This window comes from Dermacentor variabilis, chromosome 6 (genome assembly GCF_050947875.1).
Source record: "Dermacentor variabilis isolate Ectoservices chromosome 6, ASM5094787v1, whole genome shotgun sequence".
NCBI classification, from domain to species: Eukaryota; Metazoa; Arthropoda; class Arachnida; order Ixodida; family Ixodidae; genus Dermacentor; species Dermacentor variabilis.
The window spans coordinates 17,133,909-17,158,001 of NC_134573.1; the positions used below are offsets into that span (position 1 = coordinate 17,133,909).

A 24,093-nucleotide genomic window follows, 5' to 3' on the forward strand; every position below is an offset into this window, starting at 1 on the left:
TGAGTAAGGTTGACAACTGCTTAGAGAAAGCCTTAGGTGATAGCGTTATCAAGATATTTCGGTACGTTGATGATTACCTGATTTTCTGCAATAGGGAAGAATTCGATTCCGCTGCTACCTCAGTAAGTGATCAATTTAAACTTTATGGGGGAGGATTAAAGTTTACCAAGGAATTTCCTCAGCGACGCGTAATTCAGTTTCTTGACATTTCCTTGATCTTCGAACAAAACCATGTTTGTTGGCAGTACTCCCCAAGATCTTTGAAGCCGTTGCTAAACTTTCAATCCAAGCATTTAAGTCTTCCCTCACCAGATCCTGCATGCACAAAATGAGCGCCAGTTCTAATGCGCAGGTCCGGCACCTATTAGAAGCAGGTTATCCTAGTGTAGCGGTGGCCACTGTGGCTGAGCGCCTAAAGAAGTCTGTTTCGAGAGGGACGGACGTGATTATAGAAAGCAGTAGTAGCAAAAAAAGAGTAGTGGCTATTCCGTATATTCATTCAGTGTCGCACAGGCTTAAAAAAGTTGCAAGTAGATATGATGTTAATGTTGCTTTCACTGCTGCCAATAAGCTAGGCAAGATATGTGCTGCCGTACAGAATAAAAAGGAGCGGGTAAAAGGCAAAAAACGAACAGATATTTGTCCAGTTAAGCACAATAAGAACAACAGTTTTACTGACTGTCGTATGAGTGTGGTGTATAAAATTCCCCTTAGCTGTGGCCAGTTCTACGTAGGGCAAACGGGACGGTGTATCAATCAGAGGCTAATGGAACATAAAAGGTCGTTAACCGGTGGGTCGCCTTCTAATCTTTCGCTACATTGCCGAGATTGCAACTGCACCCCAGAGTTAGATGAATGCGCGATATTGTACAGGCATAAGAATGAAGATATGCGTCTTATGGTAGAGGCATGGCATATCTTTAATGGTGGAAGTGCGTGCGTGAGTCAGCCTTCGATTACCTTACATAAGGAAGAGATTAAGTGTCTTAACAGTTATCTCTCACGTAGACTGGCACGTGTACCCGACTGACACGTGGTGTTACCATTTCTGAGCATGCGCAGATGAGTTTTGTGTCTTCTTCTTTTTTCGCCTCAGTGCTCCCTTCAGTTGATAGTCGGCGTTGGTGTTGTCCATTTCTCTACTCTTGTGTCCTGTCTGCACGCCTCACTTCTTTTTTGCATAATGAATCCTTACCAACTAGCTCAGCTTTCTGTCGTTCCAACCAAGGCACTAGTTCGATAAAACAATGGCTTCCGAGATGAGGCCTGTATTATATTCAATTATTCCACCAACTCCCATATGGGACGTGTCGCCATGCTTGTGCCATGTTCCATCAAAGTTTACTGTGATATCCCTGCTGAAATATGGATCCATTTCCTTGTAGGTGGTTGTCACAGCAGAAGTAGATTCTGTATAGAACTTGTCTATGCACTGTTTCTGCGATTCCCTGAATTTTTTCAAGTGCTTCTGAACAGTCTTATGATGCAGGCCACGATGGGACACGCTCATTGCTGCCCAAAAGTCATTGAGGGTTGTTTGTCCCTTCCCTATCTGTTTTGTTGCCACAATGGCTCTTATATTCACGTCAAAGGCCGTTGAGTTATCCTGACAAGCAGAACTCCATGAGCTTGCAACTACTCCACAATGTAAACATAGCAGCTCAAGCTTTGTTGCAAGTCCAAGTTGGGTGCCTCCTTCAACCTTCATCCCAGTCGCGAAGCAACGCTGGCACGGGGTCCCAGATAGCAGGTCACCTAGGGCATCCGTTTGCACAAGGAGAAATTTTTCGCTTTCACTTGCAGCGGTGGCAGCTTCAGAATCATGCTCCATTGCTTGAAATTTTCGCTCCGTTGCCGACATAGCGCCAAGTCCTCATTGCACAGCAGCGCATTTTTTATCCACTGCCTGTTTCTCCTCACACGTCAGAAACGTGTTTTCAAGTGCACAGTGGACGACGCGATCACAGTGTCTGAGGCAGATGAAAGAGAGTATGTGGAAGCCGCTGTCGATCAGCACGAGACCCCAGGCACACTCGTCACAACAAATTCTTGTGACAAATTCATAAATCCTGGCGATGAAAACAAGTGCCGTAAACTGCCACGAAAACAAGTGCAGATTTTGGACTATTTAAGTGCACCTAATGCTTGACATGCTGTTTAGAGGCATAAATAAACATATTATTTTTCACCAGCCTGATTTTTACATCTATTCATTGGTGCTAGTGGCAAAGTTGCATTCTGAGCTATAAAGATATGTTTGGTAGCTTTTTTATGGCATTCCAGATATATCAGGGATCGGTTATAATGATTGGACTTTTTTGTTGTTTTTTATATTGTTGTGCCCGAAACTATCGTTATGATATTGTTATGTCAACAATTGCCAAAACTTACTTATGGCCCATGTAACCATGAGATCATCTTTCTCTGTAGCTGTGTAATTCGCGTTGACTTTTGATAGTGTACGACTTGTGCACACAGTGACTTTTTTCCTTTCCATTCTGCGACTGAATGATGATGACAGTGCCACGACCATGTTGGTGTGGACACCTCTTCTAGCTTTCTTTAACAGTGAGCAAGTTATGAGAACATTACAAGCGTCATTGCAGCATACTGAAGGTGTCTTGTTCCTACTGCCATACGAAAAGTGCATCTTTCAAAATTGTATAAGTTGTTAGGCAATTCTTGAGTATATTTTGAGATTATTGCACCAAGACGTGACATTCCTTCATAAAATGTTCAACACCGTGAACCTGCTTTAGCTTTTATACTGAAAAGCACGGCATTTGCTTCATCCTCGACCCATTTCAAAACAGTGCTGTTCAGGGAAGTTCCAGCTCCTTTGCAGTGAGCACTTTTTTTGCTTTGGCTAGCTGTAAAATGCATGTGTGGTGAAGAGGAAGACGAAGAAGGCGCTCTTGTGTCGGCTGTGCGCGAGATCAGCGTTCGCCTTCTGTCAGTGCGACTAGACTGCGCCTAGTGCCTTATAATAAATAATCTTATTACATTTGGTGGAAGGTGCTGCACTCCCCGACCTCACCCTGGAGCTTCGCAGCCGAACTTTAACATCTGCTCCAGCCTCTACTATGAACGACGCTCCCTCCAATCCGCTTGGCGCATCTGCTGCTCCTGTCATGTGCGGCGCCGTGCAACGGCAGCGGGACCCTCCTGTTTTTAGCGGATCAGGTGAGACTGACGTAGAAGATTGGCTCTCTACCTACGAGCGCGTCAGTGAACACAACAAGTGGGATGACCCGACGAAGCTCCGTAGCGTCATCTTCTATCTTGCTGACGTTGCGAACCTCTGGTTCCACAATCACGAACGGGAACTGCAAACCTGGTCCGCTTTCAAAACTGCATTCGCGGAAGTCTTCGGTCGCCCAGCCTTGCGGAAACTCCGTGCTGAACAGCGCGCTCAACAGCCCGGCGAGACTTATACTAGTTACATAGAGGATGTCGTTGATATTTGCACCCGTGTCGATTCCACCATGACTGAAGAGGACAAGGTGAAGCACATCCTCAAGGGCATCGAGGACGACGCATTTCAAATGCTCCTGGCGCGGAACCCTACTTCTGTCACAGCTGTCGTCACTCTTTGCCAGAGCTTCGCTGAGCTGCGTCGACAAAGGGTCCTTGCGCGCAGCGCTCTCGCACCTGGCGACTCTCTCGCGGGCCTCACACTTCGCTCAAACACCACGCCTGCAGCATCGCTCTCTGTTGAGATTAAGGATTTCATTCGTGAGGAGGTGGCGCGCCAATTGTCTATGCTGCCTCTCAACGATGGACCTCCCCAGCCTGACACATCTCTGGCTGCTCCCATTAGGTGGGCCATTCGCGAGGAACTTGCTGGGTCTTTACCTTTCGCCCAACCCTGCCCTCCCGTGGCTGCACCTCTGACCTATGCAGAAGTCGCCGCGCGACCTGCGCCGCCGACGTTCTCGTTTCCGGCGCCAATGCGACTTCACGCTGCACCTCCTCCCGCGTCGCCTCCCATTCCATCTCGATGCCCAGTTCAATCCCCTTGGCGCACACGCGACAACTGACCCATATGCTTCGCTTGCGGTGTCGCCGGCCACGTTGCGCGCTTCTGCCATCGTCGCATGCCACCTGCTAACGCTACTGTCGCACCGCCTGGATATGCCTATTCCCACGATACTACCGGGCATGCGATGCTTCCCGACCCCGAGTTTTCGCCGGCTCCTCGACGCCCCGTCAGCACCCATCGTTCGCCCTCACCACGTCGTCGCTCACTTTCCCCCTTACGTCGCCGCCAGTCACCTAGCGAGGGAAACTAGTTGCTGCAGTTCCGCAGGCACGAACTGCAAGCTTCGCGACTTCTACAAGGCCTGCACAGTCGCCTCGCAATTTATTGGACGTTTTGGTGGAAGGAACCGCCGCAATTGCGCTTATTGATACTGGGGCTGCAGTTTCTGTTATCGACGAAAAGCTTTGTCGCAGCCTCCATAAGGTCACACCGCCGTTAGCTAGTATGCTTCTAAGCACCGCGACTGCACAGCACATAGCCCTGCTTGCTCAATATACTGCAAGGGTGGTCATCGACGGCATTGCCTATGTTGTTGAATTTCTCGTGTTGTCATCATGTTCACATGACATTATTCTCGGCTGGGACTTCTTGTCTCACCATCGTGCCATCATCGACTGTGCCCGGGCCGAAGTGGCGCTCTTCCCGCTTGCCGACGCCCCGCTGCCTGACCCCTCTGAACAAAAAGCCTCCAAGCTCACTGTTGTGTCCGATACGGACATACCACCCGACATGTGTTGGCTTGTGCCCGTCTCTTGCTCTACCGCGCCAGACGCTACAGTACTTTTTACACCGTCGCCGATTTTTCTACGTCACAAGGCCCTACCTCTCCCATTTGTCATCCTCACCACTGTGTCTGGATTATCCTCCATGCTTGTGTGTAACCCGTCTCACTACCATGTGACGTTACTGCGCGGCGAATCACTCGGTCGTGTTCATCCCCTTGACCCGCTTCACATTCTCGATGTTTCCGATGACACGGCCTGTTATGAACTCGACGCCCTCACTTCTCCCGTGCCGTGCACATCATCATCATCATTGTCGTTGTCGTCAGACGTTCTTGAATCTGTCGTAGACGCCGATCTGCCGCCTCCATATCGCCAGCAAGTCCTCGCGCTTCTTCAGACTTTTCGCTTGTCTTTTGACTGTGACCAACTATCTCTGGGGCGTATGGCAACCGTCACTCACAGCGTACACACTGGTTCCCATCCTCCTTTACGCCAGCGACCATACCGCATGTCGGCAGCCGAGCGACAGATCATTAACGAGCAGGTCGACGACATGCTGCACCGTGGCGTCATTCGCCCTTCCCACAGTCCTTGGGCGTCTCCTGTAGTATTAGTAGGCAAGAAGGACGGGTCGATACGCTTCTGTGTGGATTACCGTCGACTCAATCAGATCACTCGTAAAGATGTCTATCCGCTGCCTCGGATAGACGACGCCCTCGACTCCTTGCAAGGCGCGGAGTACTTCTCATCTTTGGATCTTCGCTCCGGCTATTGGCAAGTGCCGATCGCAGATGATGACTGTGAGAAGACAGCTTTCATTACGCCCGATGGCTTGTACGAATTTACCGTCATGCCATTCGGGCTCTGCAACGCGCCCGCTACTTTCGAACGTATGATGGACACCATCCTTCGCAACTACAAGTGGAAAACATGTCTGTGCTACCTTGATGATATCGTGGTGTTTTCGCCAGATTTCCCGATGCACCTCGTTCGCTTGCGTGAGATACTGACCTGCCTTACCTCTGCTGGCCTCCAACTTAACATCAAGAAGTGCCGTTTTGCTGCTCGCATGTTAACTATATTGGGTCACGTTGTATCGAAGGACGGTGTGCTTCCTGACCCAGCCAAGCTTCGCGCGGTCACAGAGTTTCCGACGCCCACTACACTTAAGGCGCTCCGCAGCTTTATAGGGCTCTGCTCTTACTTTCGGCGTTTTGTGTGCAATTTTGCGACTATCATCGCACCACTGACCAATTTGCTTACCGCTACCAACGGCATCTCCGCGTGGTCAACTTCCTGTGACAAAGCCTTCCAGCAACTACATCGCCTACTTCGCCACCGATTCTTCGACACTACAATCCCACAGCGCCTACAGAGGTACATACGGACGCCAGCGGTATCGGACTTGGTGCAGTCCTCGCACACCGGAAAGACGGCTATGACGAGTACGTCGTCGCATATGCGAGCCGCACTTTAAAGAAGGCAGAAGCCAACTACTCAGTACCTGAAAAGGAGTGCTTGGCCATTATTTGAGTGCTCGTCAAATTTCGTCCATACCTATATGGTCGCCCTTTTGACATTGTCACCGACCACCATTCACTTTGCTGGCTGTCCTCGTTGAAGGATCAGTCAGGTCGCCTAGGCCGATGGGCACTCCGCTTACAAGAATATGATATCCGCGTTGTCTACTGATCGGGCAGAAAGCACTCTGACGCTGATGCGCTTTCCCGATCGCCGCTACCTTGTGATGTGGCTTCAGTGTCTCCGCTCTTCGCATCCATGTCAGCCTTCAACGTCGCTGATATGCCGCACGAGCAGCGTAAGGATCCCCTGCTTTCAACTATGCTGAATTTCCTCCACGACCCATCCGCCACACCCTCTTCTCGAACACTTCGTCGCCAAGCCACTCACTTTACTGTCCGCGACAACGTTCTTTACCGCAGAAATTATTTGCCTGATGGTCGCACATGGCTACTGGTGATACCACGACACATGCGTTCTGACATATGCGCTTATTTTCATGCTGCTCCTGATAATGGTCACGCCGGTGTTCTGAAAACGTATACTCGGCTAAGGCAGCGTTTCTACTGGCACGGCATGTATCATTTCGTGCGCCAGTACATACGCGCTTGCACGGCGTGCCAACGGCGTAAAATCCCACAGCGCCCTCCTGGTGAGCTACAGCCGCTGCCCTGCCCGGCTCGGCCCTTCGATCGCGTCGGCATAGACCTATATGGGCCACTTCCCTGCAGCTCCTCGGGTAACCGATGGATAATTGTAGGTGTCGACCACTTGACGCACTACGGCGAGACTGCCGCACTCCCGGCGGCCTCTGCACGCGAAGTTGCGTTCTTCATCTTGCGGAACTTCGTTCTTCGACATGGCGCACCACGCGAACTGCTCAGTGACAGGGGACGTGTCTTCTTGTCCGACGTCATCCAAGCCCTTCTCGCTGCATGCAGCATCGTTCACCGCAAGTCTACAGCCTACCACCCGCAAATGAACGGCTTGACAGGGAGGTTTAACCGCACACTCGGTGACATGTTGACTATGTACGTCGCCTCGGATCACAGTAACTGGGACACTGTTTTGCCATTCGTAACGTATGCCTATAATACGGCCACACAAGCTACCACTGGCTTTTCGCCCTTTTTTCTGCTGTATGGATGAGAGCCCTCGTGTACTATGGACACAATGCTCCCATACCGACCCGACGCTTCCGAATGCACGCCTGTGTCTGAAGCTGCCAAATACGCCGAGGACTGTAGGCAGCTCGTGCGAACCCTTACGACCGCTGCTCAAGGTCGTCAAAAGCTGCGGCGTGACAGTGGCGCGCTTTCACCAGTTTTCCCAACTGGTTCCCTTGTTTAGTTGTGGGTCCCGCCTCACAGCCCTGGCCTTTTGACCAAACTCCTTGCACGCTATGATGGCCCCTACCGCGTCATCGACCGTACTTCCACTGTCACCTATGTTGTAGAACCTGTGACACCTTCACCCGACCATAGGCATCGCGGGCGTGACACGGTTCATGTCAACCGACTTAAGCCGTACTATGACCCCCTCATCCTACCTACGCCGTAAGTCGCCAGGATGGCTCCTCTTCTCTCCCAGGGGCCATTGTGGTGAAGAGGAAGACGAAGAAGGCGCTCTTGTGTTGGCTGTGCGCGCGATCAGCGTTCGCCTACTGTCAGTGCGACTAGACTGTGCCTAGTGCCTTATAATAAATAATCTTATTACACATGGAATATGTCAATTTATTTAATTGGAAAGCACCTTACACTTTCTCAATGCCATCAATAAAAACTTGGCAGCAGTAACAAAGACTGCTTCACCAAGCACCTTTGCAAGAAAGTGACTGAATCTACAAGTATGTAGAGGTGCATTTATTGGGACTGACGAATGCATACTTTTAGTAGCTTTCAGCTTAACTCCAACCAAAATTTGACTGTTGACTGCGACCTTGCTACACTGTAGATGGCCAGCTTGCAATGGCGGCAGTATGCCGCACCATTGGTAAGCATGTGCCCATGCAGACGAACAGCTAGATTGCATGTTCATGGGTAGAGAATGATGGCAAAAGGAATGTACTGCACCAGGGTCTGAATCTGAGCTAGTTGGTTATGCAAAAGACGGGGTGCACATAGCAGTGTGTTTGTTTGTTACTGTCCTATCTTCTGCACTGTTTCATTTAAAGACAGAAAGGAAATTTGCTGCTTAAAACTTGTGATCATGTCTTTTTTGAGGTTCTGAAATCAGACCCGTGTGGCTTCTTTAAAGTGGAAAGTTTTGTTGGGTAATGTAGAAGTCTGGTGCCATGTGCTATTTGCGCTGATGTGCATGTATATCTGAAGGCAGTCGTCAACACCAAGGCTCTCAGTCTTGGGAAACATCCCAGGGTGATAGGGATGATCATGGGAGAATTGTGGGCATTGAACTCATTCTTGCCTCCATCAATCCATGTTGTTCTGGTGGCATGGTTAAATCAGCTTCAAATTTGCATGGGATGTAGCATTAAAATGTTGCGTGAGGAGGAAGCAAAAGGGGTAGTTTGTTTACTACAGTGTATTTACGAGATGGAGGCTTTGTTTGCAGCATCACAGGCAGAAAATTGAAGCTCTGCTTCCTCATTTTTTTTGCATAGTATTGCAGAAGCGTAACAATGCCACTTTTGTGTTTGGGATGAAAAGTTCCTTTTTGAAAGTTTGTTGGACTTGCAATCTTCACTCTCTCTTGTGTTGCTTAGAATGTTTCCCGGTACCATTTGTCATTGGCAATTTCAACTTGAGCTTCTCTTTTGGACAGGAAGAGTTGGTGGTTAAATGGATTGTATTGCTCAGATTGGAGCTGCAGTGTCTGGTCAGCACACAAATTTGCCTTGGACACTCACATTTCTGACAGTCTACTTATCTTCTTGTACATATTACTGATAAGCGCTGAATTTAAACACATTTGCTCATGATTAACTCGGGTAAGTGATAAAGGAACAATACATCTACAAGTGTTCAACACAATACAGGTCACATGACATACAGCACAGTATATGACTGTGTAGAACCTGAGCCATAAAGCAAGTCCTGTGTACCATTTTGCATTAGCTGTAAGCAGGTGCTTAATGACCCAACTGAGTTGAACGATGAAATGCTTTCGATGCTTTTGTGCATGCTTCTTTGCTTGTCTTGTTGCCTTGCCTGTTCTGCATGTTCATTGCTCTTTAATTGCCTGCCTGATTGTTTGAAACTGGCACACATGTATAACACTTGCCGCAGATACCGCGCTTCTTTTGTTCCATTAGTACTTATGTGTGTGATGATCATTCCTTTTCCCACAGTGCCTGTCATTCACCATGGCTGGTGTCTCTGCCATAACTGGTCATTGGGAATGACTGCTCATCTGAAAGTACTTTTGCAACTTGTCATAGAATAATGTACATAAAAACTCTGTTATGTTTGATACAGGAGCTCTTATGAGGACAAAGTCTTGTACAGACACACGTCAATGTAATTAGCTATCTAATGCTGGTACTAGGCCCACAGAATGATATGTTATCTTTACTGTTATGAGTGGGCCCCAATTTTGGGCTCTCTAATTACATGCTAAACTCTGCAGGAAGCCCTATTTCAAAAATTTAAGAGAGATCAGAATGCTTAGCTCAAGTCGGTGCAAAACAGCAATTATCTACTATTCTGAAATTGCCATAAATCTGTGTCAACGCTGAACATGATGACCTACCTCACATGTAAGTAATGTCTCCCTTCTCGAGAAATCAGCAGACACTTATTTTAACAGGACGGAAAGAAGATTACACATTGCGGACACTTCCATCCTGTCAAAATAAGTGCCTGGTGATTTCCTGGAAAGTATGAGCCAGCTAGCTCAGCTGAGAACCATTGCAAAATGTGCTCCCACATACAAGTTACTGGTGGCAATCACTGCTCTGTGTTCTTTCCATAGATATCTGTTGCAAAGCAGATTATCATTGAAGCTGCTGACAAGATTATGTTTTTCTGCATTTGTTTGTCACCTTTTTTGGTGTCATATGCCATTGCAACATGCTACTCTACCAGCTTGGCCAGCTTTTAATATTGATATGGAACAGCCGCCACAGTGTGCCTGTGCTTAAGAGGAGGAAGACGACGTGTTCCCAATTGTATTTAGTGTTGCCATCTTGGCCACCATTAGCCTATGTGTAAATTTATTGTAAATAGACTTGTGCATCAGCTACACGTAACATAATTTAGTGGAGGTGCAGGGTAAGGACGGTAGTGAGAGGAGAAAAAGAATGGCGTGACCAGGACCCCAAGAAAACAACATGTCGTTCTTCAAAAAGTCGGTAAGGGCAGGTGCAATGTTCACAAAATTCTGTACAAAGCACCGGAAATAGGAGCACATCCGTACAAAACTACGGATGCCCTTTGTAGACTTTGGGACAGGAAAGTTCGTAACGGTGCAAATTTCATCTGGATCAAGTTGTACACCTCAAGTTGCATGCACGAGGTGTCCAAGGATGGTGATTTTGTGGCGAGCAAAGTGACATTTTGAAGAGTTCAACTGGAGACCGGCCCGGCAGAACACGTCAAGAATTGCTGAGAGGCGAATGAGGTGCGTGTCGAATGTGGGCAAGAAAATGATGACGTTGTCCAGATAGCACAAACAGGTGGGCCACTTCAAATCCTCAAGCAAAGAGTCCATCATTCGTTTGAAGGTGGCCAGCACGTTACAGAGACCAAAAGGCATGACCTTAAACTGATAAAGGCTGTCAGAGATAACAAATGCAGTCTCTCGGTCCATGTCGTTGACAGCAATTTGCCAGTAGCCAGACTTTAGGTTGATAGAAAAAAAATAGGTGGCACAGTACAGGCAGTCCAGAGTGTCAATACATGGCAAAGGATAAACATCCTTTTTTTGTGATTTTGTCGAGGTGGCGATAATCTACTCAAAAGTGCCACGTTCCATTCTTCTTTTTGACAAGTACGACGGCAGAAGTGCAGGCACTGCAGGAAGGCTCGATAATGTTCTTGGCAAGCATCTTTGTTACTTCCTGTTGGATAACTGCTTGTTCCGACGCAGAAACGCAATATGGACATCAGTGAATAGGGTTCGCATCGCCAGTATTTATGCGATGGGTCATTATGCTGATCTTTGTTTTTAAATGCATTCTTCTGCTTGCAACTATATCCAACGTAGAACTTCAGGCAGTTGCAAGTGGGCATTTACAGCAGACTACCGTTAATACCATGCCGATTAATTCGATTTTCCGGTTAATTCGATCCCTGCCGAAGGTGCCGGTTGGCGCCTATACTTTCCTATAGGCTCAAGCTTGCGTTATTGCGATCTATAAACTGATCTTCGCATGATATTTCGAACTTGACTAGTCAACTTCGCCGCAATACATCTGTGTTATGCGGTGAAGGATACGCACTATCATGCGGAGAAGCATACTAAGAATGGAAAGGGGCCACTGTCACGGAACAGAGTATGTGTTTCTTAATTATGCAGGTACGCACCGGTCACAGTCGAGCACCTAGACGCCTAGTAAGCATACTTGTAGCCATTCAGAGCTGATTCTGACGTTGCAGTGGCGATTTGAGCCCTCGCTTCGCCCGCCATGCCTTTCTTGCATATAAGACCGGGGCCTAGTACGCGTTCCTTAATTATATGCGCGCGTACGCGCCATACACCGAGAAGCGGAGAAAGACCATCTGTGTTTGGGGAAAGCTAGCGAAAGGGAAGATGGTAAAATTAAACTTGGAAAATCGAAGAGACGTTCAAAGCCAACAAAAGAGTGGGGGTCTATCTAAAACTCTGGGGGCCTGCCAGCAAACTTATTAGGCGTCTCGGTGTTCGCACTGTGACTGGAAATGGCACATTTGCGTGTAGAAACAGAGGAACGCGTGCTGCGTCCCGCAACAGTGGCATCTTTATCCGTGTGGTATCCTTTACCGTATAACAAGGCTGTATTGCGGTGAAGCTAACTTTATTTATTTATTTCGCATACTGTCAATTCCTCATGGGATTATAACAGGAAGGGCAAATACACATGGTAGTATTTACGAACAAATAATATAAATACATTATATAATCACGAGTGTGTTATTGCAAAGGTATTGGCTTCGCTAAACAAAAGAATTAACTACTTCATCACAAATGCAATATTTGGGTACAATATACAATAACGAAAAAGAATCTCAGAATAAGAAACCAAACAAGAAAAAAATACATCTGAAAACACGTGATATAAAACACCTAATGAGCATCACAAACAGGATGCAGTCATGCGTATAATGCATTATAAAAAAAGAACACTCATAGACTGAATTGTTAGGCTGTGAAGATCGGTAACAAACCGGAGTATGTAAATCAGAGCTGTAAGGCGAGGAGATGTCTTTCCAGTGAATTAGCAAATGTATCTAATGAGGAACTGTTACTAATGGATTCACTCAGTTTATTTCATTCTCTTATCGCTAAAGGAAAGAATGAATTCTTAAAGCAATCGGCATGAAAAGAATACTCATTGAGTGTTTGTGTGTGTTTATGGCGTGCTGGCTGCGTTTCATTTCTGGAGATGTATCTCGAGGTATCAATATTAACCTTGTTGTGTAGGAGCTGGTACATAAGTTTAGAATGGGCTAGTACAGCTCGGTTTTGTACTCTTAGGATTCCGGCTTTGTTAAGTAGTTCGGTGGGTGAGTCTGTTAATTTATGTTTATTGTATATATACTTTAGAGCTTTCCTTTGTACACCTTCTAGTTTTTAATTAGTTGTTTAGTGTATGGGAACCAGATAACATTTGCGTACTCAAGGACTGACTTGACGAAAGTTTTGTAAGCCAGAAGTTTTGTATCGGGTGGTGCTAGTCATAGGTGCCTTCCAAGAAAGAAAAGGCGTTTCATTGCAGTTGCTGTAACGTTGTTTATATGGGAATTCCATCTGAAGTCATGTGTTAACGTTAATCCGAGGTACTTGTGTTCATGAACTCGTATTAGTGGCATGTCGTTAACGGTATACATAAAGCTCGAGTTAGTTTTTTTTCTGGTGATTGAAAGAAAAGCAGATTTCTTAGTATTGATGATCATCTGCCAGTGGGCACACCAGTTACATACAGCTTTCAAGTCGTTGTTTAATGTTATGTGGTCATCATGTGAGCTATGTGGTCATCATGTGGCAGACGCCCCTGCGGGGCGTCTGCGTCAGCAGGCATTCGATGTGTTGCGACACCATGTACCCGAGCACACGAGGGTTGGACCCTCCTGTGTGTAGCCGTGCGTGCCTTAGCCATGTCTGGAGAAAGGGGGATCCTGGGGGCTGAGCCGATGCCAGGTGTTTGGACCTTTAAGGCTCCCCGCCCCGGCGGAGGCAACACACTTCTTTGGACTCGGCTTCACATGGACGGCACCTCCAGACTGACCCACCTGGAGGAAATCGGCAGTCGCCTTTTCCTGTCCTCCTCTTCAATCTTCGTCTTTTTCTCTAGCCTTTTCATCTTTCCTGTCTTCTTCTCACTTCTTACTTCCGAATTTCCTGGCGGCAAGGGTTAACCGTGTGTAGTATATCCAGTCTTGGTTATATGCATTATGTTATAGTGGCGGTGCATAGCTGGCGTGTGCAGGTTGCTCAGAACCTGCAGCGTCCCCTTGTTGGGCTCGGTGGTGGGTGGCTACCACCGCCGTCAAATTTCGAAACCATGTTATGGCAGAAGCTTTCCTGTAACTTCCAGATCGGCCTCTTTTCAGAGGCCGCACCGATGCACCTTTTCAATTTGCCCTCAGAACCGATCTAGACAACTTTCCACGTTACCACATCTTGCATAGTGAAGGAACACTGAGTATGCGTAAGATATCCGCTTTCTTGGTGGCGAAATGCCTCATAGAAAAAATTGGAAAAGACTACAAAGCCTCGAAAATGACCAGCGGAGACCTGTTAATTGAAGAAGAAAGAACAAGTGCAAAAGCTGTCCGAACTCGCCAGTATTGGTGAAATCAAAGTGACAATTTCTCCCCATCGCTCCTTTAACACTTGCAGGGGCGTTATCTCTGAGGAAGATTTTTTTAGCTTGAGTGACGAGGAACTCCTCGAGGGGTTCCAAGAACAAAATGTGATCAAAGTGCAAAGAATTACAATCCGAAGAAACAATGAACTCCCCACCAAACATGTGATCCTCACATTTGGTACTAGTATTCTCCCCACCTCTCTCGATGCAGGATACCTAAAGATAAATGTCAGGCCATACATACCAAACCCAAGGCGGTGTTTTAAGTGCCAGAGGTTCGGACACGCATCGCAATCACGTAGAGGCAAAGAAGCATGCGCGAAATGCAGTGCCAACGATCACCCATCAGAAAACTGTAACGCTCCCCCACGCTGTGTAAACTGCAAAGGGGATCATCCAGCATATTCAGGATCTTGTCCCTGTTGGAAGAAGGAGAAGGAAGTGGTTGTTCTTACAGTAAAAGAGAAGATCTCATTTTTTGAAGCAAGGAAGAGGCTTTCGCTCTTACCTCAAATAAGCTATGCCAATGTGGCGCGGCAGGGGACAGCACCACGTCAGTCTCAGGAGTCTACAGAGGTCACCGTCTATGGTCCTGTAGCAACTCCATCCGCCCCCTCGGTGGCAGCAGCTACTGCTACTCCGCCATCATCCAAGACGGCCCTGAAGACAGCTGTTCCGCAGGTCCCCAGGCTAAACAGAACGCCAAGGCCCGAGGCGCGTGTCTCGCTGCCTGGCTCTCGATCATCCAGCACCTCAGAGAAGGCTGTGGAGGTCGATACCAAAACCCCGGCTTCATTGACACCAAAAGAACAGCGCTCTTCTGAGCGCTCTAAGAAGGACAAGGTCCTTATAACTATACAGAAAAAGGGACAAGCAACCGGTTACTGCCCATTAAGCGTGTACTGTCCCATATCGCATGTCACCTCTAATTTTTAAGTTCGCAAACATCAGTAGATTTTTCATTTTACAACCATGGCTTTCATTGTACACTGGAATTGCAGAGGTCTTATACACAATATAGGTGACATTGAAGACATTATCAACACTTTTTCGCCAGTTGCAGTGTGTCTTCAAGAAATGAATCTTGGTCCAAAAAATAGTAACATTCTCAAAGGTTTCACCGTTGTCCGAAAGGACCACGAACACTCTAGCCATTTGTCAGGAGGAGTCGCCATAGTCGTTCAGGTGAATACTTCTCTCGAGGCTGTCGCCGTCACCGTTCTCTCATATAAAACCATCACCATCTGTTCACTTTACATCCCACCCCATACTCATTTTACCACTAGACAACTGAAAAATCTTATACACCAGTTGCCGGAGCCTTTTATTTTAGTAGGAGATTTTAATGCCCATTGTAGCCTCCGGGGAAGTGATAGAACAGACCAAGGAGGGCAAGTAATAGAAGATTTTATTTTGTCTAACAGCAATATGTCCTTTAAACTCGGGTTCACCAACATATTTTTCGCCAAGCTCATGCAAATTTAGCTGTCTAGATTTAGCTTTCTGCTCACCGTCCGTCTTTAGCTATTTTAAGTGGGAAGTCCTCGGCACTTCATATGGAAGTGATCATTTGCCAGCATTTATCAAGCTATCATCCACATTACCTACCATAAACTCTAAGCCACGTCGCTGGAAAACACATCTTGCCGACTGGCCACTTTTTATGAAACATGCAAAACTTGAAGAAGTCTTTTTAAATGAACTCAGCATAAATGAAATTAATGAGAAGTTCCCTGCGGTTTTAATTTCAGCGACAGAAAAGTCAATGCCTCAAACATCCAGCCTTGTGCGCAAAAAAAAAAAAATAAATTTCCCCTGGTGGACTCCCGAGTGCACAGAAACAAAAAGCTTCAAAATAGGGCCTGGGGTATGTTACGAAGACACCCTACCTATACCAACCTTTTATGCTTTAAACAGGCCAAAGCCGAGGCACGATTTATCAGAAAGCAGGCAGAAAAATCATTGTAGAAGAAATACGTATCTTCCATAAACAGTTCAGACGTCTAAACGCATGTGGGAACAGGTTGGAAAGTTTCGGGGAAATTACTCATCTTGCACAATACCGTTACTTACAAGTCCAGACACACAAACAACAATACAAGAACAGGCAGATATACTTGGCGAACATTTCCGTGATGTACCCAGTTCAGGGAATAATACAAAGGAATTTTTACAGTACAAACAGTCTGCTGAAAAACAGAAGCTGCCCACTACTGGCGCGTCAAATGAACCGTACAATTCCCCCCCTCACACAAGAAATAAACAGTTCTTTCTGTAGGGAAAAACACCAGCACCAGGTCACGACCGTATTCACTACGCCATGCTGGCTCATCTATCTCAGGCATCTGTAGATGCTCTCCTTAAACTTTTCAACATAATCTGGGAATCTGGTATAATGCCCGAAGAGTGGAAAAAAGCAATAGTAGTTCCATTTCTAAAAACCGGTAAATCCCCAACATCCGCAAGCAGGTACAGACCCATTGCCCTCACAAGCTGTTTGGCAAAATCATATGAAAGCATTATCAATATAAGACTCATTTATTTTAGTATCAAGAAACCTCGTAGACCCCCACCAGTGTGGATATAAAAAGGGTTGTTCAACTACTGACCATCTTGTCCGTCTAGAACATGAAATTCGATATGCATTTTTACACAAACAACACTGTCTTGCAGTTTTATTCGATTTAGAAAAAGCCTATGATACCACATGGAGATATGGAATTTTAAGAGACCTGACTGACCTTGGCATCCGTGGTAAAATGGTGAATTGCCTAGCTGATATAATGTCTAATAGAACATTTCAGGTACGTCTCGGTACAGTACATTCTCATATATTTACGCAGGAAAATAGCGTTCCACAAAGCTGTGTTCTCAGCACGACACTCTTTATAGTAAAACTAAACTCAGTTAATAAGATTATACCGTCGTCTCTTATGCACTCTGTTTACGTAGACGATCTCCAAGTGGCTTGCTGCGCCTCAAATTTGCTAACTTGTGAAAGGCAGCTTCAAATGGCAATAAATAAACTTACACAATGGGATAACAAAAATGGTTTCCATTTCTCCACACAGATAACAGTTACTGTTTTGTTCTCTCAGAAACGAGGGCTATGCAGCGATCCAGTCATAAAATTGAACGACACCATACTGCCGGTGAAACAAGAGTAACCTTTGACACCAAACTTAACTTCCTAACTCACATAAAAGCATTAAAGATTAAAGCAAATAAAGCTCTAAATATGCTTAAAGTTTTGTCTCATAAGCACTGGGGTTCCGACCGAACGTGCTTTTTACGCGTTTACTGGTCTCTTGTGCGTAGCCTTTTAGACTACGGCTTTGTGGTTTACGGCTCAGCCAGACAGTCCTACATCCAACGACTTGATCCAGTACATAACCTTGGATTGCAACTGGCAAGTGGTGCCTACAAAACTTCACCTATTCAAAATTTATATGTCGAATGTAATGAACCCTCCTTACAGCAGCGCAGAGCATTACTCACTTTTTCTTACGTACTCAGAATTTAGTCATCACCGCAACACATATGCTGCAACATCCTCACACAATGCAACTCACGCTTACACTATACAAATAAACCGAACATGATTAGGCCACTTTTCCTGCGGTATGAGCAATACTGTCTGGATTATGACATTCACCACGAAGTTCTCCAGGTTGCCAAAAAACCACAACGATTGGCCCTGTGGTACGATTTCACACACTTATGTGATTGGACGTTAACACATCTAAAGAAAAGAGACATCCCACACGAACACATTATACAAGAATTCCGTGCACTTCAGGACAAATATCAAAATAACATGCAATATTACACTGATGGCTCTACAACAAAAGATCACGTCGGTGTGGTGGCCGTAACGAGAAATTGGGAAACGAGTATTTGATTGCCACAACACGCCTCTGTTTTCGCGGCCGAAGTTTACGCTATATGGATTGTTGTTAAAAAGATGATCACTGATAAACACAAACATGCACTCATATACGCCGACTCTTTAGGCACACTGAAGGCCCTACAGCTGAAATCTGAGTGTGAACCCCTGATAGGAGACATTTTAAACATGGTCGCTTCTGCCGGGTACCAAGTCAGGTTGGGATACCGGGTAACGAAGCAGCCAATAGATGTGCATCGATGGCAGCGTACAAAGAGATAACAAACACAACACTTCCATACAAAAATAGCATCCGTGCGATTAGAAAAGCCTTAACGGCAAAATGGCGACGCGAATGGGATCGTTGTGTCGACAACAGGCTACATTTCACTAAACCCATAGTTGGCGAGTGGAAGCCATGTTATCATCAGGAGCGGTTCATAGAAGTAATGTTATGTTGGCTATGCATTGGGCACACACCTCACACACAATTACTTACTTACGAAAGAAGACACACCAACATGCGAGAAATGTCAAGAGGCACTAACAGTTATGCACATACTTCTGACATGTACGCATATTGAAACACACAGACGAGCACTTTTGCACAAATTATATCAACTACACATACCTTTACACCCTGCTCTAATTTTAGGTGATGATCCGCTAGTCCCATTATGTGACGTCCGTAAATTTATAGATGACACTGGCTTTTTGCATAAAATATAGATTATTAACACAGCCTTTTCCTTCATAAACTGGATTTTAAAACACCTCGTGTTTGGCACAGCATAGCCTTAGCCGCTTTTGCGCCATTAAACCCCATTTAACTAACTAACCAAGACCAAATTTAGCGAAAACCAATGGTATGCTATAGAAACTCTCTGTGGGAAGGCAAGTATGCTTAGATCATACACAGCCATTGTAAAAAAAAAATTTATTCAAGTGTTAGGGTGTGTGATATGGCTGCTATAAACTGCTTCCCAGTGTCCCGACATAGCTGTTCTTCACAACAGGTTTATACTTGTTGGAAAGCGGTTGGGAGACATGGTAACTGCAATGTGCAAGAAAATTTTTGCATTCCTGGTCCAGTTAGAAGCGTTGCAAATAATTACTTAGCCGTCGTTTTTGTTTCCCTATATCAGGCATCGTAATATGTTTCAAGTGGGTTTCAGTGATGTCCTTAGTGAACTAAACAAGACATTTTGTTTATAATTGGCGAAAATAAAGGGCACGCTGTGGGCAATACGAAGGTAAACTTCAAAGACAGGGGACGAATTATGGCATTTGCAGCACATTACGCATGCAAGCAATCCAAAGTTTTATGAATATGTTTTGCGAACAGAGAATTTATGCTATTGCCCTGGGAGAACTGTGAATTCAACCGATATCAAATCTAGCGAAAACTGAGTTGGGGAGGGGAGGGCAGGGAGGGAGGGAGGACGCCGTAGCAACTGTTATGGCAAAGTAAGATGTGTGTTGTTGAATTACTGGCTTTTTAAAAATTTCCTACAAGACGTGCTCCGAAGTATTACTTGTGGGCAAGGTTTCAAACGGAATAGTCATATATAAATGGGCAGCTTTTTATAGTATGCGATACAGTCACAAGAAACTGCAACTTTTGTTGCAGCTGTTTGAAAGAAAAAGCTTCGCTGGAAATCGGGTTGTAATTCTCCCAAGGTCGCACACATCTGCTGCCTTTTTTTCTTGTGAATATTGCAAGTAATTTATGTTGATTGTACTTCGTTGCGTTTAACCTCAACAATACTATTACGTAAACTAGTGATACATTTATGATGTAGGCTTAAAATTGTTTGTAACAAATGCACACTGCCTATGTGCACGGTACTGCTGCTGCTGGGCGCGATCCAGGACATCATTGAGGTACTCATTGCCTTTTGTCCATGTATCATCTTGGGATTTTACATAGTTGCAAGAAATAGATGCAAATTCAAATAATTTTTCAGGCCCCCGTGGCTCACCATGTGTGGTTCATTAATAGGTCTATTTCAGTTAAACGTAAGTATAACCGACAGAAGCATTTCCAGACTCTCACTTATTGTAATAGTAATGTGTGTGGAGAGAGAGAGAGGTCAAATCGTTTGTGGTTTGTCCCCCCCCCCCCTCTAGAGAAACTGTTGGTACACCACTGGGGAGTGACGTTTCTTTTTTTTTTTTTTCTCGTGCCGTAGTAAACTCTGTGAGGTACACAAGGAAAGCCACAGACACACAAAGGTGTGTGCCAGACAGCCATATTGTGTCATGTGATGAGAAGAAGACAGGCTCTGTGAGCATGATTCATCATCATCAGCAGCAGCAGCAGCGGTGGTGGTGGTGGTGGCGGCGGCGGCGGCAGCAGCAGCAGCAGCGGCGGCGGCTATTTTATGTCCACTGCCGGAGGAAGGCCTCTCCCTGCGATCTCCAATTACCCCTGTCCTGCGCCAACCGATTCCAACTACCCCCCACAAATTTCCTAATCTCATTGCTCCACCTATACCTTCTCTTGGTACCCATTCTGTAACCCTAATGGTCCAATAATTATCCAACCTGCGAATTACATGACCTGCCCAGCTCCATTTTTTTTCCTCTTAATGTCATTTAGAATATTGGCTATACCCATTTGCTCTCTGATCCAAGCCTAGCATTCTTCATTTCATCACTGTTTGCACTGTGCTTAACTTGGTCCCAAGCTTCTTTGTCAATCTCTAAGTCTTTGCCCTATCAGCACCGGTAAAATTCACTGATTGCTCACCTTCCTTTTCAATGATAATGGTAGCTTTGAGTCAGGAGCTCACAATGTCTGCCGTATGCAATCCAACCCATTTTTATTCTTCTATGAATTTCCTTCTCATGGTCAGGGTTCCCTGTGATTAGTTGACTAGGTAAACATACTCCTTCACAGACTCTAGAGGCTGACTGGCGATCCTGAACTCTTGTTTCCTTGCCAATCTATTCATCATTATTTTTGTTTTCTGCATATTAATCTTCAACCCCACTCTTACACTCTCTCTGTTAAGGTCCTCAATCATTTGTTGTAACTCGTCTGCATTGTTGCTGAATAGAACAATGTCATTGGCAAACCGAAGGTTGCTCAGATATTCGCCGTCGATCCTTACTCCTAAGCCTTTCCAGTTTAATAGCTTGAATAGTTCTTCCAAGCACGCAGTGAATAGCATTGGAGTGATTGTGTCTCCCTGCCTGACCCCTTTCTTTATAGGTATCGTCCTGCTTTTCTGGTGTAGAATTAAGGTAACTCTAGAACCTCTGTAGATATTTTCCAAGGTATTCACGTAAGCGTTCTGTACTCCTTGATCACGTAATGCCTCTATGACTGCTGGTATCTGTACTGAATCAAATGCCTTTTCATAATCTGTGAAAGCCATATAGAGAGGCTCAGCGTTGGTACTCTGCGGATTTTTCGATTACCTGATTAGTGACATGGATGTGATCCATTGTAGAGCATCCCTTCCTGAAGCCAGCCTGTTCCCTTAGTTGACTATAGGCCAGTGTTGCCCTTTATCTGTTGGAGATTATTTTGGTTAATATTTTATTTAATACTTGGAGTAAGCTAATGGGCCTGTAATTTTTGAATTCTTTGTCTCTGATTATGAACATGATTATGTGCACAAATTGGTGCAAGGGCTCCTAGGGACAACTACCATGAGTGCGGTTGTCAATTTGAAGAAAGCATGCAGTTACCGCCACACATAGAGGAATTATGGGTGCGTAGAAATCTTGGGGTACCACCACTGTGTGAACATGGCTTCAATAGTGCTGGGGGAAAAAAAGAGTGTTTAATGAAACAGCGTTAAGGACCCCGTGTCGGAGAAAATCCTGTGTCAGCGTCCAGCGTTCGATGTCGTTTTGGTAAAAACAATTTCAAACCATGCAGGCCCTCCATGTAGAGCAAGGAAGTTATTGAACTAATTGAATTTCTCAAGGTAAAATACGTAGAAAAATTATAGGGTACGGCTTACAACCTACAGACAGATAGGGTCGGATTGTTATTTGAATATATGAGAAAGCGTAATTCTGTTATGCTAAACCTAAAAAAACAAAATAAAAACACAAACCACTTTTCCAACATTTCTACAATTCATAGTGGCCATGGCCTCCCAGATTTGCGTGCGCAAATCTCAAAGGCCATAAAGCGGCGTACCCGGTTCCTTGCAATACCAGATGGTGCTCGCCTCTGCTGCATTGCTGTCCATGCAAGAGGCCGCGTTTCTACCAGAAAGCTCGCCTTCGTGCTCAGCATTCGCTGCCAGCATTTCCTGGGAAACTTTACTGTTGCATAAGCTGCAGTTGCCGGGAAGCATGAGAAGCATTCGGGTATCTTTTAATGCTGTTGCGTTCCACTCTTAAACGCAAAGCTTAAGCATCCTCCAAATTTTTGCGTAGGCTGTGTTAAGCCATATGGTACACTTTTGTTAGTTTTCTTCATTTGCTTGTGTTACATACTTTAACGTTGGGCGAAACATTTAGAGACAGGAAGAGAGCGGTGCGGATCAGAGAGCAAACAGAGATGGGGGATATTCTAATTGACATTAAGAGAAAAAAAATGGAGTTGGGCAGGCCATGTAATGTGTGGGATGGATAACTGGCAGACCATGAGTTACAGAATGGGTGCCAAGAGAAGGGAAGCACAGTCGAGGATAGCAGAAGACTAGGTGGGGTGATGAAATGAAGAAATTCGCAGGCGCAACCTGGAGTCAGTTGGTGCAGGATAGGGATAATTGGAAATCACAAGGCGGGGCCTTCATCCTGCAGTGAACATAAAAATAGGCTGATGATATACTTTCCCATTTTCTTTGTACCCTATATATGACACTAATTTTGCTTTCAATAAGCTTTGTAGCTTTCTTGTTGCTGCAGATGTTTTCCTCTTTAGCTCTGGCGATCATATTTTGTTCATCAGAAAGTCTGTGCATGACCAAAAACATAAAGTGACCAACCACTACCAGCCACATTTTTAAGGGGGTGTGATACACAGAGAATGGCCACAGGACTTACACTTGGCATTGCTGGTCCCTCATTCACCTCCATAAAGAGGTCTTCCAACACTGAGGAAACTTGGCATCTGCATCCGGTAGTGTACCCTGTGTCCACATTCACAAGGAAATTGCTGGTGTCACTATTTGTCCAATGTGAAAAAGTTGGCAGGCTGTGGGGCTGTGGTTCAGTAGATTTGGAACTACAAGCTTGGCAAAGCAGTATTTCTGAGGAAGCAAAGGTGTATTTTAGTTGAGGGCATTTTGTTGAGGAGAAGTAGAGCCACTGGCAAGTTCATCGAGTGGTACTCGGAATCCATTAAGAGTAGCAGAATGAGTGCGAAGGGAAGGAAAATGGGCAGTAGCTGATACCGCAGCTAGAGTGATGGGATTAGAAAATTGCAGAGTTAGGACAAAGCTGGCTGATGCAGCACACAGGATGAGTAACTAAAAGTCACTGGGAAGCTCCTTCATCCTGCAGTGGGCAGTTGTGCTATTGCTATCACCACTTTTGTGCATCTACATAAATGTACATGTATATAAATGTATTCCACATAACCATATTGACGTAGAAGGCACGTGAACTGAGGTGTGTCATCTTGAAGTGGTGCAAATGGTGGGATGAAAGAAAACAGTGGTACAGCTCAGCATCCTTCTGTTCCTCTCTGTCTTCTTTTTAATTCTGTTGTTGATGCTCTTTCAAAGTGTCAATATCAACAGCTGCCCTAAACTTCGCCACAAGAAGGAAGCGGCATCATCGTGCAGTTGACGCCTAGGATAAGTAACACTGATCTAGAAATGCAATTGCACCCATTAATAATGATATATGGATTTGAGGCCTTGGCCGAACTGCTAGAAGCAGTCAGGGCCAGTGGTTGCCAGTCACTTGTGTTGCACAAACAACAAATTTAAGACTTACAGTAATTTTTCTTTTGCATAATTAAGCAACTATCATGGTGTTG

General features: G+C 45.6%; 1 protein-coding gene and 1 pseudogene across 9 annotated transcripts in view; one reads left to right on the forward strand and one right to left on the reverse strand.

The window, feature by feature from the left end:
• The window catches only part of Cdk8 (cyclin-dependent kinase 8), a 368,498-nt gene that overhangs the window by 342,831 nt on the left and 1,574 nt on the right, over positions 1-24,093 (forward strand). The gene's annotated exons all lie outside the window — the stretch shown is intronic.
• Positions 1,232-11,055, reverse strand: LOC142584491 (uncharacterized; annotated as a pseudogene).